Source organism: Rhinolophus sinicus, chromosome 13 (genome assembly GCF_057876585.1).
Source record: "Rhinolophus sinicus isolate RSI-liver-muscle chromosome 13, RSI-T2T, whole genome shotgun sequence".
Lineage (NCBI taxonomy): Eukaryota > Metazoa > Chordata > Mammalia > Chiroptera > Rhinolophidae > Rhinolophus > Rhinolophus sinicus.
This window is the reverse complement of record NC_142513.1, coordinates 50424584-50431238: the sequence shown is the minus strand read 5'-3', so window position 1 is coordinate 50431238 and position 6655 is coordinate 50424584. Positions and strand designations below refer to the sequence as shown.

Below are 6655 nucleotides of genomic sequence, written 5' to 3'. Positions count from 1 at the left end.
ATCGTCCTGGAAGGAGGGGGTTTACAATGCACTCAGGCCCCAGCTCTCCAGATGGCCCCTGAGGGCCACACAAGCTGGGGCGGTGCTGCCTCCCCAGGTCAGCAGGCCTGGGGATGGACGGGACATGGACCTAGAAGTGATAGGAGCCTCCTCACATGTCAGAAGTTATAGAAAACGGCAGTACAGAGATGTGATGTGGAAACTAGCATCTTCCCGAATCACACAAGGGAGGCAGCTCCGTGGGGCAGCTGGGGCTGAGTGACGTGTTCCCAAGCCCACCGCGGAGTGCTCTACAGCAAGCACAGGCTCGCACAGCTGGGCCAAGGGATGCCCAGTCCTGCCAGGACCGCAGCACAGCACACAACTTCACACAGCCTCTTGGGGTGCATTGAAACAGACTTTGATCCAGAAATTGCCTCCATTTAGGCAATAGATGCTTTATGGAAAAACTGCTTTTTTTGGGAAATGTGCCAGGTTCAGAGTGCAGGGGGTACATCCATCACAGAATCTGATGCGCACAGCCTTCAGGACACTGGAGAAGGGCAGGCACGGGAGCCCTCCGTGGGATGGAACGGGCACGGCTGCACTCTGTCCCCTCGTGGGGTTCATTGGCACATACACGGTCCATCCGTCAGCCACGCCCAGGCACACATTTGGTCACATTTGAACATCCCTGAAATCGGGAAACATCTCACAGTGGGTGTTTTGCAATCTCCGCTGGCCTAGATGGGAGTGGAGTTCCAGAGAGGGTGTGTTTTTGCTTCTGCCCGTGATTTGGGCAGACGCTGGGGGGCCATGTGGGTAGTGTGACCCCAGACCGAGAAGCAGGTTATGGTTCCAACGATCAGGGGAGGGCCCGCCTCCCTCCTTCTGCCTGGGCCAAGGGAGAGACCAGGGGCCTCCCTGCCATCCATCTCTGTGGGGCAGGTTTATTTCTCTCGTTTTTCCTACACTGAAACCGTGGTGTCATCACTGCAGCTTTCTGGACGGGTCCCCTGTGAGCTTCCCCACGTGGACATTTTTTCTTTCTTAGTCATACATAAAATACTGATGCATGTTCCAGTGGAGGGTGTCTCTCAGATTTGATGACACCTGGTATCTAATGCTTTCAAGACATATTGCAGCAAAGATACCTATTTAACTCTCAAATGTATTTGACGTTTTTTTCTTGTAGCATCTATTACCATCCTACAGCAAAGGTACCAGAGTACAGTGTTTTTAATGAAAATCTCTTGTGAATCCTTTGGCAAGAAAGGCTCTTCTGTTGCCTGGCCAGTTTGAATTTTCCAATCTCACCTTCCTGTTGGGAGCACACCAGGATGCTTTGGATGGCACGGCCTTCAGAGGTGCAATGCCCCATGGGACGCACACAGGCGTTCCTTAGAAGTGACAGCCCCCTGCCCCCCCCCCCAGCCTGGATAATACCCAAGGTCCCTGGCTTGGGGGTGGAAGATGCTGACCCAGATGCCACAAACAGCAAGAGGGGCCTTGAGATGAGGGAGGGCCCAGAAAAGAGGAAACTACCTCCCTCCAGCCACTCTACCCCCATCCCAGAGAAATCTTTACCCTTGGCCGGGGGTTTCTAGAAACCAGGGGTCTCCCAGCTGGTCCCACTTATCTCCCTTTCACACTTTTCATTCACCCCAAATTCCTCTGGCAGTGGTGGGACGGGGGCTTTCCCTTCCCATCCTTCTCTGTGCTCTGCTGTACACTCTGTGTTAATGCCTGTTAATTTCTTCGTCTCGTCACTGTGGGCTCTGATGCGTACTGGGCTGTACTCCTGTCTGGGGAGATGTGTGACCCTCTCGGGTGGGGACAGCATGGAGCAGCTCGAAGCCCACTCCACTCCTACGCACTCTCTGCCTCTCTGGGTAGAGTCATATCTATATCTTCATTGTCTTAAGAAAGAGCCTTGTGAAAACTGCTTGTCCTGCAAAATAATTATCCTGGATCTAGCAATTATGTATTTCAGTGTGTTTCTTTCATAAACTCCCATGTGAAAATTTAGTGGCAAACAAGGAATTTAGGAGCAAAACAGCGGAAACTCCCTGAGAAGCTCCTACCACCTAAGAATGAGAACATAGCTATTGATCTGATTTCCCTTTTCCCCTTGGCTTCCAGGAGGCTCAAAGCCCCATATGAGAGAAAACGACAATTGTTTATTTCCTTCTTGCTGTGACGGTTAGGATGTCTTTTGGTTACAAGTACTAGAATACCCAACTAAAAGGAACACAACAATAAGGACAGGTCATTATTTCACTAACAGGAATTTGGTGATAGGTGGATCGAGGGTTCTTGATTCAGCAGCTCAGGGATATCAGGGCTCAAGATAGCTTTTTATATTTTGCTTGGCTTTTTATACTTTGTGTCCAGATAACTGCCACAGATTGGATACAGCCTGCAAGGCCGGGAGGGCAGGAGTTGGTGTCTCTCATCTCCTTAGGGAGGAGACACCCGTCTATTTCCCTTTAGGCCCCACTGGCCAGAACTGGGTCACAGGCCCACCCCTGTGCCAAGCCCTCGCTGACCACACAAGTGGGGTTACCCAGGCTGGTTTCTATCAGTCTTCTTTTCTCCTGGGGAAACATTCCCTGAGCACCTTATGCCCCAGGTTGGGCAAATCCACCCGAGTTCTGTTAGCAAGAGGCAGCTCCAGAAAGGCTGCGGGTGGGCAGGTCTCCTTCTCTCCCTGTCTACTGTGTCGCCTTCATATACATTCTGCGAAGCACACAGCAGACCGCAAATGAATACTGAAAGGAAGGAGGGACAGAGAAAGGGAGGCAGGAGGGGAGGAGGAAGAGAAGGAAGGCTCAAATACGTAGAATAATTACATTCTATAAGTGAAATAATGACACATATCAGCCTTAAGCAGCTGCGACTGTCCCGCCACCACTGAGCAGACCCTCTGAGTCACTCATTTCCCCATATCCTGTACATCATGTGTCTTATCCTATGTGAAGATATCACTTTGACCCCATGATGAATCAGGGCTTGTTGCCCACGTCCTCTTCCCAAGTGACAGTAAATTAGGCACTTGGAATCCCCGGTCGTCCCTGCAGGTGGAGGGAGGCAGAAGATGGGGGAGGGCTGCAGTCACAAGTCTGAGAGAAGAGCTAGAAAAAAATGAGTCTTTTCTAGACAAGCATCGTTTGGGGAACCGGAGTGTATAAACAGATAATGGGGAAAGTGCTTCTCAGGGGATCTGCTGAGATGGGACGCAGTGAAGTGGCTAGGCCGGGCTGGGGGAGGAACTGGTTGCCTGGGTTCTTCTGGAAAGTTCCTGCAGATCTCACCCTGTAGCTTCTCTCATGCCCCAAGGAAACAAAGGCACAAACGCTGTGACTTCTCTGTCTTCCTGCTGCAGGGAAGGGGGGTCTCTCTGTCCCTCCCCAAAACCGCCCCTCCCTTATTGCCCTGGTCTCCAGATTCCCTCCCTCTGTGGCACCTTGCTCTGGTGGTCACCCCCATAGGACCTGTCAGTCTGGGCCTTTCCCCACCATCCCCCTGGGCTACGCATTCCAGAGCTCACCCACCCTACACAGGCTCTCTCACCCAGCGACCCCTTCGCTCCACTGCCCTCTCTCCTCCACCTTCATGGCCAAGGTCCCAGAAAAGGTCACATCCCTTCACTCTTCCCCTGACAGTCACTCTGGACCAGCTCTCCTCCAACGCGGCCCCTGCAGCCACAGCCGGATGCAGCTGAACAAGCGAAACACCCCAGGTCACACGCACACCCCGCTGCAGTCCTGCTGGCCGGCGCACCCCTCTGCCACCCCATCTGACCCTCACCTGCCGGCCTGGCGTCCTCCCCGGCTCTTCCTCAGAAGAGACCTGCCCCCCTCCCTGCACCAGTTGCAGGTGGGCGCCGCTGCCCTACCCTGCCTCCCTTCCAGCCCCGTGCTGGTCCCCACCCCTGTCTCAGGAACTCAGGAGGGTCCCACGGCTGAATTACATCAGCGCACTTACAAACACGTCTTCTTACTCCATCCAGCTTAAAAACTCTCTGCAGCCTCCCTGCCATTCTCTTCTTCCCTTTATAGCAAAACAAAAGCCTCAGAAAACTGTCTTCCCTCCACGCCTCAGCTTTCTCCTCCTCTCTTAAACCCACTTCACTCAGGCAACCCCTGCACCGCCCACCCCCACGGCGCTTGTCACTGTCACCGGCAGCCCTCGAGGTGCTAAATCCAGAGGTCAGTCCTCCGTCCTCATCTTAGGAGCCCTTCCCACTGCATCTGATGGGCTGAGCACGCCTGTTCCTGAAGCAGGTCCTCGTGTGGCCTCCAGGACACGCACACCCCCGTCCTGGCTCGCCTCCTCAGGCTCCATCCTGATTCGGCCCTTCTTAGCACCCAGTGCCCCAAACCCAGTTCTTGGGCCTCTTTGTTCTTTCCACCCCTACTCCCCTGGTGACATCAGCCGTTCTCTTCATTGAAGACGCCCAGTGGGTGTCTCTGGCTTGGATCTCATTCCAGACAACCTCTGCACCTGGGTGTCTAAGGCATGTCACCGAGCCCCGCCCCCATCCTTCCCTGCCCCGCGCCCGTCCTTCCCCGCCCCGCCCCCATCATCCCCTGCCCCGCCTCCATTCTTCCCCGCCCCGCCCCATTCTTCCATGCCCCGCCCCCATCCTTCCCTGCCCCGCCCCCATCCTTCCCCAGGAGGATGGAGGGCAACTCCAAAGCCAGAGGTCCTCCTCGGCCCCTCCCCTCACACCCGAAACCCGGCTGTCAGTGAGTCGGTTGTTTGTCCAGCCTGACCACTCCTCCCTGCTGCCACCCGGGGCCAGGCCACGCCTCCCCTCACCTGGTGCAGTCTCTTAAATATCTTCCCTGTCCTCTCCTTGCCCCCTTAGATCAACCCTCGATGCAGAGCGTCATGTAAAAACAGAAGCCAGCTCAGGCCAGTCGTCAGCTTCCGGTCTCATGCAGAGCAAATCCAAAGTCCTTACAATGTTCCAAAGGTCCCATCTGATCCACCCCCGCCGCCACCACACACACACTCAGGTCTGTCAGAAGAGCATTGGATTGGGTGGTCCAGGCTTCCTGGAAGTGACTTTTAGGCTGAGCTCAAAGAAATAATCAGGAAATGCCATCAGTTCATTCTAAGTGGGAAAACAGAAACTGCACCAAGAATTTCCAATGGAGGGAGCTGGGGACACTGGCGATGGAAGAGCTGAAATAGGAGATGAAGGAACATCCCGACATTAGCAGTCTCCTGTCCCCCACCCCCTCAGGTGGGTTACTCAGGTGTTATACGGTTCCAGGCAGAGCAGTGGGGCTAGCATGTGCAAAGGCCCTGAGGCAGGAGGAAGCTGGTGAGGTAGGAGAGCTAGAGGAGAGGAAGAGGGACAAGGGCACCGATAGTGAAAGGAGGGTGGCATGAGAGGGGGTAGGAGGGACAGCCAGAGGCCAGGCTGTGGCAGCTCCCTCAGACCAGGCAGGAATTTGGACTCACTCCCCAGAGGAATGGAAAGCAGAGGTGGGACGCTCCCGCTGTTCCAACCCGCCCAGCCTCAGTGGCTCTCAAATCTGCACCTGCAGTCTTTCTCTGTCGTCAGAAGGCCACACCTTGGCTCCCATGTCTTTATCTCTTTATTCTGGGCCTTTTAAACCCAGAGCGACCTACACCAGCTGCCTCATTTCCACCCTGCCATCGCAGTGGCTCCAGGGTCCCCTGGGGCATTCACAGCAGTGTCATTCCATCAGTGACCCCCAACAGCCTGACTCCTACCTCTGTCACCTGTCCCCTCCTCTGCATCCCCATGGCTCCCATGCCAGCCTTGCCCCCATGCACACGAAGGCTGTCTCCATCACTTCCCACACGGTGTCTCTGGCTCCAGGCCACTGTCCCTCACCCCACCACCCCAAGTCTTGGTTCCCAAGCACTCTTGTGAGGCTACTTACACCATTGCGAGTCCTGGCAGCCAGCAGGGTGGAGAACAAGCTGGGGGCACAGCCCTCACGCTCTTTAGCAAGCTGGCGCTGTCTTTCCTGCTCTTCCTGCCTTACCATGGCCAAGCGCCGTTCCAGACGGACTAGCCAGTCAGGCCCAGGCACTTTGGCTTTCGCCATGTCCAACCCGGGCATACCTTCTCCGTTTTCCTCCCGCACATCAGATTCAGCCTCGCAGGCCCATGCCTCTGGTCATCCCCTCTGTGAAGCCTTCCTGACCCCAAAGCCCCCCTCCCACATCCCAGCCCCTCCCTCGCTGTCCCCAGGCAGAACTGCTCACGCCAGCCATACGTAAGGTGTGAAGACTGGTGATGGAGCCACCCACGCCCGGCTCCGTGCCCCGACTCAGGGCTGGGTCTCAGCAGCCGCTCCCTGGGCCCTCTTTCCTCACTGGTAAGATGAAGCCTCAGACCTGGTGGTCTTGTGTACCCCTGTTTAAACAAGATAGAACCTCGGATCTGGTTTCTTCTTACAGCAGCCTCTTCCAGAACCTTGGAGAAGGGACTGGCTACTTGACGTGGGTAGGCAGGGCTATGAAGGGAATCCAATGGATTTTATAAAAATCCATTAAAGCCCTGGATTTTTCCTATAATTGTGGTAGCCAGCTATATCCTAAATGTTACTCCTGCCAGGTGATCTTTCGCTCAATACTTTTCCTAAAAGAACCAAGAACAGGAGACAATATTGCAAACATCCAGGAGCCT

General features: G+C 55.0%; 1 long non-coding RNA gene across 1 annotated transcript; it reads right to left on the bottom strand.

Annotated features, from left to right (window-relative positions):
- Positions 1 to 532: 532 nt before the first annotated feature.
- On the bottom strand, positions 533 to 4918 carry LOC109444963 (uncharacterized). The gene is made up of 3 exons (XR_012491294.2): positions 4804 to 4918; positions 3967 to 4032; positions 533 to 673 (listed from the first exon to the last, which is right to left on the bottom strand). It is a non-coding gene; the product is annotated as an uncharacterized LOC109444963 (long non-coding RNA).
- Positions 4919 to 6655: the final 1737 nt, after the last annotated feature.